This window comes from Mobula birostris, chromosome 4 (genome assembly GCF_030028105.1).
Source record: "Mobula birostris isolate sMobBir1 chromosome 4, sMobBir1.hap1, whole genome shotgun sequence".
In the NCBI taxonomy this organism is placed as follows: domain Eukaryota; kingdom Metazoa; phylum Chordata; class Chondrichthyes; order Myliobatiformes; family Myliobatidae; genus Mobula; species Mobula birostris.
The window spans coordinates 155,310,107-155,322,598 of NC_092373.1; the positions used below are offsets into that span (position 1 = coordinate 155,310,107).

At 41.0% G+C, this 12,492-nt stretch overlaps 1 protein-coding gene across 1 annotated transcript in view; it reads left to right on the forward strand.

Moving 5' to 3' along the window:
* Nucleotides 1-12,492, forward strand: part of LOC140196678 (janus kinase and microtubule-interacting protein 1-like) — a 377,821-nt gene that overhangs the window by 233,864 nt on the left and 131,465 nt on the right. The gene's annotated exons all lie outside the window — the stretch shown is intronic.

The following is a 12,492-nucleotide window of genomic DNA, read 5'->3' on the forward strand; positions in this document are numbered from 1 at the left end:
TGCATCTGTTCTCACACCTTTAGTGAGACAATTATCATCTTCCATAATTCATAGTCTGAAATCAGTCCTCGGGGCATGCCATGTTCTTCATTGTAATAGATTTATAATTGGAAAATAAATTCTTAAAAAGCAGCTCCTTTCTCAGATACCTGCAATATTACTGTGCCAAAATACTTGGTATAGTTTTTGTGTTTTACATTTTCCTTATTGGCTATTTGTTTGACATTGACATCTAGTCAGAAACAGATAAAGACAAAAAAAATTAGGAGATAATTTTTTCTCTGTAGGAGATGGATTCTTTAGTGTTATTCAATGCCTAACTTTTTTTCCTCCAGCCAAGAAGCTACTCATGTTTTTCATAGATTGTTAAATCACTTTCAGTAATATTGGTCTCACCAATAATTTGTTAGTGGAGCAACCCCAGCATAAAAAAGTAAATGCCATTTTGTCTCCTTACCTTACAAAGTGAGGAGTTTAAACAGATAAAGGCAAGTCACACACTGCTGACGTTTTCAAAGAAAATAATTAAGCAATAACTTGCATTTATTGCCCTCAACTTTGAAATGCCTATTAAAAGATATTGCTAGACAGGAGGGGGAACGATAACTAAAAGTTGTATTATAGTGATGGAACTTAAAGGATTTGGCAGTTGGGATATATAGAGGGACATAAGGAAGGTTTCCATAGCCTTGAAACCAAATGAGTGAAGATGTCACCAGGAAAAATGAGACATGAAAATGTACAAGACATGAAAATTTAAAATAATTGCAAATACTGAAAACCTGAAACTGAATCAGAAAATACTACAAATACTCAACACTGGAAGCAGAAAGAGAAATATTCAATGTCTGTAAATTTTTGTCTGAATTGGGAAAGAGATGCAAGTTAGTTTTCAGCAGGAGAGAAGGTGGGGATGAGTAGTTAGGACAAAGCGAAGGTGTTGATAGTATAGCATCAGTTAGCAGCACATTAGCACTTCGGTCTGTATAATGTGACATTAATGGTAAAGTTGTGGACGTGGTCAGTAGTCTGAGGTTAAATGAATTGAATGTAGAATAGTGCTGTACTGTACAGGCCATTCAGCCCATGGTGTTGGAATAGTACTAGCCAAACTGAGTCACCTGAAATAAAACCAGATAATGGAAGATGCTGGTAAAGCTAAGCAGGTCAAGCAGCCCCCATCTAGCTCACTTCTGCAAGAGGATAAGGGAATATGTCAGGTGAGAGCAGGTTAAGCTACTATAATTGTGTAATTTGCTGTGGTTCCAGCATTCTGGAACATGTCCAGAGAGTCAGACTACACACAGGACAAGAGACTATGGATGCAGGAATTTGGAGCAAAAAGTGGAGAATTTCTATGGGTCAGGCAGCATCTGTGGAAGTACTTTAAGTTAATAGTTGGTGTTTTGGGTGGAAACCCTTCATCTGGACCGAAAGATCGTGAGGTGGTAGGCAGTATAAAGAGGTGAAGGAAAGAGGTAGAGCAAGACCTGGCAAGTGGTAGGTGGATCCAGCTAAGGAGAGATGAAAGTTGGATGAAGGGAAGAGTGTAAATCGTGCAAGAAACTTGGAGGCAATAGATGAAGCAACAAGTGGGCTGCAGATAGAATCTGATGGGAAGAAAAGGTGGTAAAGGAGGTGGAGTGGGCAGATGGGAACAGTAGACAGGAAAAAGAAATAGGGTGATACATGGCTGAGGTCTGTGTAGGAGATCAGGAGGAGAGAGGAAAGGGACATAGTAGGTGCTCTGTACCTGAGATTGGAGAATTCAAAGTTTATGCGGTCAGGTCGTGAAGTACCCATGCAGAATACGAGCGGTTTGTACTTGGCCTCACAGACAGGTTGGTGTGGGAATGGGGAGGGGAACTAAAATGGCTGGCAACTGGGAACCCCAGATGGCTGCGGCAGAGAGAGTGCAGGTGCTCAGCAAAGGGATGGACTAGTCTGCACTTGGTCTCACCTACGTAGAAGAGGACACACTGAGAGCGTTGAAAATGAGATGGAGAAATTGAAAGGATTTGTGTCCTTGCAAGTGGCAGGGTGGGAGTAGGTATAGTCTCACAGCAGGCTTGTAATAAATGTCACTAGATACTCTGCCTCCTGAGATAGAGACAGAGAGATTAAGAAAGAGTAGTTGGAAATGGACCAAATGAATCTGAGAGCAGGGTGGAAGTTGGTTTCAAAGCTGATGACATTGATGAGTTACGGCAGTGGTCCCCAACTTTCAGGCTGCGGACCGATACCGGGCCATGAAGCATGCAGGGGTGCAGCGGTAGCCGGAGTGCACCCAGCACATCTTTAAGAAAAAAGCCGAAATAAACAAGCTAATTAATTAGGTGCCGCCCAGAAGCCAGTCTTCATTCTTTGGCGTTAAGGATCGACGTTTCTCGCTCTGAAGTGTCAGAGGATCTGTCCTGGGACCAGCACGTAACTGTCATTACAAAGAAAGCACGGCAGCGTCTATACATTATTAGAAGTTTGTGTAGATTCAACACGTCACCTTGATCCCGTCGGCCCTGTCTTTTCAGTCTGTCTGAGCTGGCGTTTAAATTGACCAAACAATGGAACAGCTAAAGGCTCCAGCGCCCTGGAAAGAGGAGTGAACATTGTGTAGAGCAAGTGAAATCGACAATCGCCTCTGATCTGGGCCGACATTTACGTGCCGGGCAGCACCTAACTAATTAGCTTGTTTATTTTGGCTTTCTTCTTAAAGATGTGCTGGGTGCACTTTGGCTACCACTGTACCCCTGCATGCTTCGCGGCCCAGTATCAGTCCATGGCCCGGAGGTTGAGGACTACTGAGTTACAGGACGCAAAAGAAAAATGTTGGTGTACAGGAGGCTAGGGTTGGAGAAATAGACATGATTGCTATGGACAATTAGATGAGATATTTTGGTGTTGCAAAAGATTGAGGAAATCAAAATTGATCCAGTTAAAATGTTATTTATTATATTTGTAGTGTTTGGTAGCATTAGAAGAACCAGCACCTAAATAGAAAATCAAAAGACTGTAGATGCTGGAAACACTGAGTAAGTCAGGCAGCATCTGTGGAAGAGAAACAGATAATGCTTTGGGTACTCAACGCTTCATCAGAATAAACACTCTTTTGATTAGGTACCGTAACACATGAGGAAGCTGCATCTTTCTGCAATGGATGCCATTTAGATAGCTGTGTTTTAGGTTAGATCAAATCATTAAAATTTGATGTAATACTGAATCACCATTAGATTGATTTTGAGGAGTTGTTTTTGAATTGTTTGGGCTTTTAAAATTTTTGAATTATTTTCAGTCAGCCAATAATATAAAATTAGTAATCAATTATAGTATCAGAATCAGATTTATTATCACTGATTTAGATGATATAAATATTATTGTTTTGCAGCAGCAGTAGGCCAGTGATGTTGTGGGAATGGAACTGGACTCTCTGACAGTGGTGTCTGAAAAGAGGATGCTGTCCAAGTTGCATGCCATCTTGGTCAATGCCTCCCATCCACTACATAATGTACTGGGTGGGCACAGGAGTACATTCAGCCAGAGACTCATTCCACTGAGATGCAACACAGAGCGTCATAGGAAGTCATTCCTGCATGTGGCCATCAAACTTTACAACTCCTCCCTTGGAGGGTCAGACACCCTGAGCCAATAGGCTGGTCCTGAACTTATTTCCTGGCATAATTTACATATTACTATTTAACTGTTTATGGTTTTATTACTATCTAATTATTTATGGTGCAACTGTAACGAAAACCAATTTCCCCAGGTTTCAATAAAGTATGACTATGAAAGACAAAGTTACTACAAAATGCAAAATTAAATAACGTAAGTAAAAGGAATAATGAGGCAGTGTTCATCAGTTTATGGACTGTTCAGAAATCTGATGGTGTAATGGAAGAAGCTGACTCTGAGTTGTTGAGCATAAGTCTTCAGGACTCTGTGCCTCCTCCTTGACAGTAGTGATGAGAAGAGGGCATGTCCCAGAAGGGTGAGGATCCTTAGTGAGGGATGTCACCACCTTGAGGCAATGCCACTTGTAGATGTCCTCAATGGTGGGGGATTTGTGCTTCGGATGTGCCTTCATGTACTTTGATGTACAGTCTGCAACAACTCACATTGCACTTTTCAAATGTAAGATCCTCCCTTAAGGGAAAGACTCTGAAATCCAACATAAACCACTTGATAACATCAGTCATTTATTAGCTTAGTGAATAACACAGCCAGTGATGATGTGGCTGCATTGCAATAAAATTTAATGGTCACAAAAAGAAAGTAGTTCGACTGGAAATTAGATTAAACAATTAATTATTTCAGCACTATTATTTGAAAATGTTCTTTGGAGGGTTGCAAGAATTACATTTTGGGAAGTTATGTAAAAATAGAACTTAGGGAATTCTCAGCTAGAGTTACACCTATGAATTTCATGTATTTTCCATGATATCTGTTCTTACATTACACTAGCCCACATGAAAAAATCCTTTTGGATATTTAAGGGAAAATTGGTGAAGGCATCTAGCGTGACCATTATTGGACAAACCTGAGGCAGCTACATGTTCCTTCTCTCCCCCACCCACCACCATGTTACCAATATATTACACATCATATCTTCATTGTGCTCCACTCACTCAGGCCCTTACCCTATCTCCCAACCAACCTCTGTACAGCCAGACCTCAAGCTCACCCACCAACCAACTCCTTTCATGATTGGCCCAAAACCTATTTATCCCCACCACCTTCCGACCTACTGATCTACCTCCTAAGGACCTTTAATCATAAATGTCCTACTACCAACTCACTATTCCACTTCTGTTCCAACTGGATTCTTCTCATTTCACAAGCCCTTCTTTCCAACCAGTATTGTTGGAATTGCTATTATATTTGAGCTTGATATTAAAAGATAGAGTACAATAAAGGAAGCAGCAACCAGGAATTGTAAATCTGCACTCTAGTGGTTTGCTTAAAACTTTCAAATCCAATTTTGTTATTTATTTTTGTTTATTTTATTTAACGATCCAGCACAGAATAGCCTCTTCTGACCCTTTAAGCCCTGCCACCAACAACCCATGATTTAACTCTAGCATAATCATAGGACAATTTACAATGACCAATTATCCTGCTAACCAGTACATCTTTGGACTGTGGAAGGAAACTGGGGCACCTGGAAGAAACCCACACATTCCATGGGAAGGATGTACAATTTCCTTACAGAGGACACCATGACTGAACTTCAAACTCCGATGCCATGAGCTGTAATAGCATTGTGCTAACTACATTGTTAGCCTGCAAGCGAAATATTTTTGCCATTTATAGGCTAAGTACTGTGATAAATATTTGTTGTACGATACTTTAGGGATACAAGATGAGCAAAGCTCTAATCCTCTTTGGAGAGAAGACAAGGTTGTTACGATTTTTATTTTGTCGTATCAGTAGACTATAATCTTTTACCACTGCTGAGTGACTTTGCAAGCAGAAAATTGAAGCCTGTGCAGCAAGATTAATTTACCAGAGTGAAAAGCATCCAGCCATTTAATTCTGACATTTAGTGAAAGGAATTGTCTGGAGGTTATTGGTCAAGGTCTGACGGATTACAAGAGGTGGAACTACTCAGTTATACTAGTGATAATCTGAGTAATTTTCTTTCCAAAGATGATCAGCATCTAGCTGTGCAGCACGCATATCTCCTGACCCAGAAGTCCTTTCATCATAAAATGACAGAAAATTCATGACATAGCAGGAAGACATCAAACCCATTGTCTCTGTCCTGTTCAAAGAAAGGTTATCCATCCTAATCGCATCTTTCAACACTTGGTTAGGTGTGTGCAGAGCACAACCCTAATTACCACAATCTGTTTAGGGAATGGCTTTGGGACAACAGGGCAACTGCTCTGTCCCTTGACCACACCAATTGGAGGGCAAAGTGACCACATGTCTGAACATTCCTTCCCTTGCCAAGCCCATCAACAGAATGACAGGTATGGAGACTAACCACAACAGGAGTTACAGGTTAGGAGAGCCATCTACCAGATAAAATAGGCTCCTCCACCTGGAGATCTGCTAGTTTACCTGAGGGTCCAGGTCCTGGAGTACTTGGTTTTACAAAGGAACCCCGAGGGGTAGCAGTAACCTGCTGTCAGGTAGATTAGCCCACTGCTGAGCCTTCCACTGGGTTTTACCCATCACTCCTAGGTCCATTAGTAGGCCTCCACTTGAACTGTAGCTTTCACCAAGGTAGGTGGTGTTTCATCATCATTTACATCAAGATGCAAAAAAATTCCTTGGTTGTATGAAGTTCAGAGTAAACACTATACACGGTAATAATTAATCAAGCAATACATACAGCGATGAGAGCAAGACAACGGAATGGTGCATAGTATTGCAAAACAGAAGTCGTGGGAAAGGAATTACTAAGAGACAATACAGAAGATGTAGGATTAAGGGTTCATGAAGGTAACTGTAGCACTAGGGAGGGGATATGAAAGAGGATGATTGGTTCAGAAGTCTGATAGTAGTGGGGAAGAAGCTGTCTTTAGCCTGATTGTCTAGTCTTTCAAACTCCTGTATCTTCTCCTATGAGGTAGAAGAGAGAAAAAGCAATGGCCAGGGTGACAGGCACTGTTGATAATACTGTTTGACTTACTGACGCAATGTACTGTATAGATTGATGTACTGAGCCTATTGTGGACTGTGTTTACCATTCTCTGCAGGTTCAAACAGCCCAGATCAGAGCAGCTGCCATAGCAGACTGAGATGAAACCTTTTAGGGTACTTCCTGTAGCTTGTCTGTAGAAGTGTGAGAGAGAGATGCATCAATCTGTTTGATACATTTTATAAGTATTCAGAAGTCAATAAGCATTGAAGAGGTTACATATTTGAGGATTTTGACCCAAACACTGACAGTTCCTTACCTCCCACAGATGTTGCTTGACCCACTGTCTTCCAGCAGATTATTTGTTGTTATATTATTGCTCAACCAAAGAAACCAACTAAAAAGATGATAACTTAGTGCTCTTTTTTTTAGGCTTCCATACGTGCATTGTTACTTACTTGACAAATTCGAACAATATACTGTATATTTCTGACCTTTACTGCGGGAATCTTTTGAATGATAATCTCCACTTCCAAGAAAGTTTAAATGTGCAAAGATCCTTGATTTTCTGATTGTTTAGACCCAGAAGTACTTTTGCATCTTGTCCCATATATATAAAAAAATTGTAAAGTTATAGCTACTTGATGCCAGCATTTTGTGTTTTTTAAGGAGCAGGAGGAGCTGTCCTTTTAAAAATTCCTAAAAAGAAATGCATTTTTATAATAAGTGCTGGGTGGGTTGGTGTCTACTTTTCCAGAAATGCTTAGAGTATGAGAATAGAAAACAAACTGAGAGTGTAGAGAGAGGATTTTCAGTATTAAGAGAGGAGAGGGTGAAGCAGGAGCTGAGGGATGATAGGAAGATATGGTTGGAGTGAGGGATGATGAGCTAATTGGTTATCACCCTCCAACTTCTTAACGTTACCCTCCACTCTCTCCATCTGAGTTTTTTCCACCCTTTCTTTTATCCTTCACTGTTTCCAACTATCACTCCCTAGTCTCCTAACTCTCAGCTTTACCCCCCTCGCCCCCGTTCTCCTCCACCTGGCTTCATCCAACTCTACCTCCTCTAGCTTTCGAGGGTCCAACACTGGGACATCGGGGACCCAGCCGGACTCGCTGGTCAGTGTTCAGTAGTCCACCTCTGGCTGCAGCACACCCTGAGATCCCTGGAGGGTGTGAGGTGGGGGTCAACAGCTTAATCTGTTGCTCCAGAACCTATTCACGTGCTCAGTCGGCCTCACCACCTGCAGGGAGTAATGGATGTGAAGCACCCATGAAATGCAGGCTGTTACAGGGGGAGGTGGCAAGGCGAAGGAATTCCTTCCCACAAAAGGGCTTCTACAGTCTCCCGAATCTCTTTGGTGCCTCCCAGGATATGGTACTGTTTGGTGTTGTCCACCCTCGAGGGGAGTGGAATCACCCAAGGCTCCCATTTGGCCAATCCCACCAGTACCTTCTCCCAAGCTGCCCCCAAATGTAAAATGACCCTTACTTGTTTGTAGGGATCTATCGCACAGCACGGGAAACTGGCATAAGCACCGGCCTGATGGGCCAAAGGCTCGTGACAGACTTTAACTTAACTAAAAAATCCCACAGCACATTCATACCCTGAATGCACTCGGGAGATGCTGCCATCAAGACCTGGTCCGATGGCCACCTGCAGGATAACCTCCTGGGCAGGAAGAACGGAATGACCTAAGCCCTTTATCATAGTCCTGCGACCCCCATGAACAGTCGGGGTTACATGGAGTGATAGTATGCTTGGCACCGGTGTCCACATTCCCTTTTGCCCAATGCACCAGGGAAGCAGGGCCTCAAGCTCGCTGGCCAGTAAAGCACCACTGACATATTCGCTGGGAGCCCTGACCCCATCCATTCATGAATGGGGTGGGAGGGCGCCACCCACTGCCCAAACCCTGCTGCTTCTGGAGGCCAATCAACACCCTTTGCAGGGCCTTCATCAAGGGATATAAAACTACGACAGTAAATGTTCAATTGCACTTCTAATTCAGACAGGTACTTTGTTAGGTCCCCACAAGTTACATTAGCCATTCAAAAAACAGGTACCTAACTAAGTATGTGCACAGGCCCTCCTTTTGCAGCACACTTTCCCAATGGTCCTTCAGCCTCAGTCACGACTCAATCTGAAGGGGAGGCCCTAGCGAAAAGAGAACAAGGCTCTTGTATGCTGTATTTTTGAACCCCTGGGTGCCCAGAAGCAGAAGCCAGTGCCATGCTGTGAAATCCAGTTCATGGGAGAGAGCTGCCGCATCCTTCAAAAGGGCCAATCAGTGACCCACATGGCAGAAGTGCTTCTGACCAGTTAACCCTGCATGTTACATCCCCTCAACCCCATTCTCCTGCTTTCTCCCCATAACCTTTGACACCTTTACCGATCAAGATCAGGTAGAGATTTAAAAAAAACACAATGGTATAATAGAAATACCAGTGGCAATGGATGACTGAGTGTTCAGATGTTAAAGATGGCATTACCATTTTAGATGCAATTTAATAACTGACATTCACTTTCACTGTAGTAACTTAAGAAAAAGTTTTGAAGGAACTTAACCTTCAAATTTCAATTGAAGCCCCAACTAGATTTAATGAGAAGTCAGGATCTAGTATCAGCTTTGTTTCTCAGCCTGAAATATGCAATAGAGACATTAAAGTATAGCATGCACACTTTATCAAAAAGACAGCCCATCTGACACTGTTGACTAAACCAACTATTGTTTAGAACTTACATGTTATTAAACTATGCTACTGGATGCTTTTCTAGTTAGCTTACCAGGATCATTACCCAGTTAAGAAAATTAAACTAGACTGTAGAATGAGATGCTGTTTGTCAAGGCCATACAACCTGACCAATATTTACTGAAAACAATCTGAATTTCAGAGCATGATGTTTTGGCAGCTATATGTTACACCGTGAATTAGTGAAATGGTTAAATTTAGGGTTATCAATATACAGTATACAAATGCTTTCTTTACAAAATTGATTATGAGTTTTCTTTTGTAGCTGGTCATCTTGTAATTTAAAAGAATCTTCCTGAAACCCTACCAAAGATAAACTTTGCTTTCCATGTGTGTAAGTATATTGAAGAGGTTGCTTTTAGTAGAAATTGGAAGTTTACAAATTCAGGTTAACTACAGCAGCCATTACTATTTCAGTCCACCAGGATTCCATAAGGAGGAATACCACATGCTTTCTAGGTAACAAAGAAAGAATGACTTGTACAAAGAAGTTGAGTAACTTCTTAAGCAAGGTACACTCACATTTAAATTTTAACAAAGTATTGGATGGGTGGATGGTTAAAGCTCACCCAACTCCTGACTTAGTGCTTCTCTGGATTTATTCCTGTAAAGAGCAGTAAATCCCTAAGAGGAGTGGTCAAAACCAGAACCTTCTCAACTGCAGATGGATTCTAATCAAATTCTTTTTGGTTGAAGCATCATCTTCTCATTTTTGAACCATAATTCTCTTAAAATAAAGGCTAGCAATCCTTTGATGTTTCTGAATACTTTTTAATGTTTGAATGATTTGTCCACATGGACGGGACAAAGTACTTCCACATATTGGGCCAATGATGTAATGGCAGAGATTTTTACCAACGAAAGTAATATGAGGAAAGTTATAATAAAAGTGGAGGAGATTTAGATACTGGAGAAGTAAAAGAAATCATAAAGCACTTGCATTGGAATAGCTGGCTGTACCTAATGTTACTAAATCAGTAGATGGCAATGGAGTGCATCCTTAGTTGCTGAGGGGAATGAGGGTGGAAGTTTCAGAGATGCTCGTAAGTACTCTTCTAATCATTCTCAGGTAAGTGGGGGTGTTAGATTACAGATTGAAGATCTTTCACTATTTTTTAAAAAGAAATGAAAAACTGAGTCAGTGTAACCATGGCAGTAGTGAATCTACTTAAAAATACTGATCTGGAGCAAATCAATAGTCATTTGAACAAACTGAATTTGTTAAAATTGAATCATGCTTAACCAACTTGAAAATTAATTTTTCCAACTTGATTTCTCCAACTTCCAGTAATTATGGTTTCTCACTCCCCTTCCCTCTTCAATTCCCCACTCAGACCCCATCGCCTCAGCTGCCTATCACTTCCCCCTGGTGCCCCATATCCAGTGTGCCTTCTTTTAAGGTTCACTCTCCTGTCCTATCAAATTCATTCTTCTCTAGCCCTCTACCTTTTCCATCAATCACCTCCCAGCTTCTTACTTCATCATCCCTCCTCCACCCACTTGCTTCACCTATCATCTTAGAGCTTGTCCTGCTTCCCCTGCCCTCACCTCCTTATTCAGGCATCTTCTCCCTTCCTTTCCAGTCCTGAACGGTCTCCATAGATGTTGCCTGCCCTTCCGAGTTCCTCCAGCTTTTTGTGCATGTTGCTCTGGATTTTCAGCATCTGCAGATTTCTCGTGTGTTTGAAAATGTATTTGTTGGGTTAACAATTGATGAAGAACAATGCAGTTAATGTTGTGCACGTGTTTACGGACTTTCAAAATGTATTTGATAAAGTGCTATGTAATATGCTGATCATTGAAGTTGAAGCTTGTGTTATAAAAAGTAGCTGAGGCAGCACTGTTGTGAAATTGGCTTAATGTCAGCAGTGAGTCATGATGAATGGCTGCTTTTCAGGCTGGAAAAAGGTAAACAGTGTTTCCCAAGGGCTAGTACTGCTGTTCCTCATAGGTATTCATGTCTGGGAACTAGTGTGTACAAGGCACCTTCCAGAATATGCAGAAGACAGAAAACTTGGAATTGTGCATAGTTTAGAAATAGATAAAGAGAATATACACAGGGTGATCGAAGAGGAAGACATAGTAAATCAAATATAACAGAAGAAGCAATAGTTTGAGGAAAGACTGTGTAATATAAAGGGTATAATTCTGAAAGGAGTAGGAGAACACCGAGATCTCAGTAGTTACGTACAAAAATATTTGAAAGTGGCAGGTTAAGCTATGAAAATTATTAAAAAATAGACCAAAAGATCTTAGTGATCAAAAGCAAGGAAATTCTGTTGAACCTCTATAAAGCACTAATTTTGCTGTTGCTAGGAAATTGCATCAATTCTGGTTAAACTACAATGAGATGGATGTGAAAATTCTAATCTGTGAGCAAAATATAATCAATGGAGTGGTTATGGGGATGTGAGATTTCATTTGTGTGGATAGTTTGGAGAAGCTGAGGCTGTTCCCCTGAAGGGAAATTATTTACCTGCTGGATTCAAAACAATAAAGGGCAGAACAATAAAGGAAGCTGATTCTTCCTTTTCACTCCCTGCATTTGGACATTTACTAAGTGTAATGAATTGGAAGATCTGTCTTATTGAATCATGCTGAGATGAGTTCCTGGACTCAATCCTACGATAAAGGTAGATGCTAAACGAAAGACAATTTCTGGTCTATGTGTCAGGGAAGGAAGTTCAAACACTTTATTTTTCATACTTGGATTGCAGTGTTGATGGTGGGAGAGATGGGATGCAGCTGGGAGCACATCCACAACTTACCCTCCCAAGCAAGAAACACATGGGAAGCAATGACAAGGTAGAGGGAATGGATAGGGGAAAACTAAGCTGTCTAAAAAGGAAATAAAATGCCACACTGTGGTAAATCATTGGATCTTCTGAATAGTCAAATGAAACTTCTTTAATCACCATAAAAACTACAGATGCTGGAAATCTGAAATAAAATCAATCAGAAAATGATGGAATTGGTCATCTATGGAAAGGAAAAATGGTTAAACCACAATCCATCCTCAGAAATAGGAAAGAGAGAAAAATAGGTTGCAAACACAAATTAAAATTCTCCTTGATTTTAAACTCATGATGCATGATGAGTATTTAATTTTTTTCCTTTGCTTCGGAGTGCCAGTGGTGGTGTTTTGAAAGTTGTACA